Below are 1,774 nucleotides of genomic sequence, written 5' to 3'. Positions count from 1 at the left end.
AATAAATCATCGTCTTTGATATCTCTGTCAATACTTTTTATTACACCTTTTTTGTATGTAAAGAAAGTTGGTATATAAGCCTCGTAATTTTTTTCCTCAAATACTTTAGATTCGACTAATTTATTGGCACTACAATATGAATTTAATTCGACTTTAACCTTATTTTTACCAGTTACAGAAATATTTAGAATGTTATCCTTAATATCCGGTTCTGCCTGTAAAATCACCCTAGCTGTAGAAATTTTGTGATACTTACCAATGTTCATATCTCGACTTTGCACAAACACAAAATATGGACCTTGATCTGTTGAACTATATTTATTTTTTTGTTTTATTATTTTTTCAATACCACCTGTTTCGTCGCTTTTTCCATTTCCGCTACATTCCATATCCACTTCACTTATGACCATAGTTTTTCCCCTATCAGGGGGGTAACATTTCCCATCCGAATCACCATTCATCGCAATCGAAAAAACTATAAACAAAACTTAATTACCGTTCTCGCACTGATAAGACCTACACTCGATCGATGATTAAAACGGACTGCAAAAAACTTCTTCATGAACTATATTTTATTGTAGTGTTGGTTAAAATTATAAACTAAAAAGTTTGTCAGTCAACTTTTTTAAGTAAACATGAAACTAACAAAATATGATGACAAAATGTTAATAAATTAACAACTCCTTCTTTAATGTGTTTAAACATTTGGAACAAACTTCATTGTTATCTACACACTTTAAAGATGACACAGTAAAATTTTTAAAAGGAAATATTTACAGCAACCAAAGATACAGCGAGGTAAATTTGAAAAATCATAAAAATTGATTTTTGGCATTTTTGTATAAAATTTATTTTTTTTAACTTGTTCCACCAACTCTAGATAAAAATAAACTTCATATTCGGATTCAGCGACCTCGAAAACATAAAAATAGACCAAAATTGATCATTCACCTTAAATTTGATTTTCGTGGTTGGCATAACGGTTAATGCCGCTCGTGTAATATATAGATAGAAAAGCATTATTTTTCTACGAGAATTCGAGAATCTGGTCAAGTTTGGAGCGCTGTAAAACCTAGATAATAAATAAAATTAAACAACTTTATAGTGAAAATTGTTTACTGAATAATCCTCTACAAAATCGCTATGATGTTATTTTATTGTGAAATGCACGTAAAAAAAGTTATAACCTCCAAAAGAAAATTTCTTACAAAATTTTCTCTTATTTTTATTTATAACTTTTTTGTTGGTCACTTTACGATAAAAAGTAATAGATATAAAATTGTATAAAATTTAATTTGCTTTATTTTATGTGAGATTAAATTTTCTGTAGGGTAGCTAGTTTACGAGATACAGCGCGAAAGCCCTTTGCACCCCTTTTTCCAAGATGGCGGCCGGGGGACAATGGCCTCAACCCCAAAAACTTGAACTTAAGCTTCTACTGAGCTCCCCTGCACATTAAAAAAATAAAATTGGCTCCTCTAAGAAATGCACACTAAATGTAACATTTCAGTGGACTATTCGGATTGTTTCTACAAAAATTGTGATCGTCCAGTGACAGTTTCGTGACGATCATTTCAGTATAGGATAAATGCAAGTACTCATTAGTCCGACCTGCATACTACTATCACCTTTTACATTAAAAAAAAAATGATTTTTTTTGGCCGGCCTCTAAAAAAATACTGTCAATTAAGGCATTAAAGAAATTAAAAACATGTGTTAAGATGTTAAATGTTTTTTTGCATAAAAAAGGGCACGATTTGAAAAAAAAGCAAGG

This window comes from Diabrotica virgifera, chromosome 6 (assembly GCF_917563875.1).
Source record: "Diabrotica virgifera virgifera chromosome 6, PGI_DIABVI_V3a".
NCBI lineage: Eukaryota > Metazoa > Arthropoda > Insecta > Coleoptera > Chrysomelidae > Diabrotica > Diabrotica virgifera.
This window is presented reverse-complemented; position numbering follows the sequence as displayed.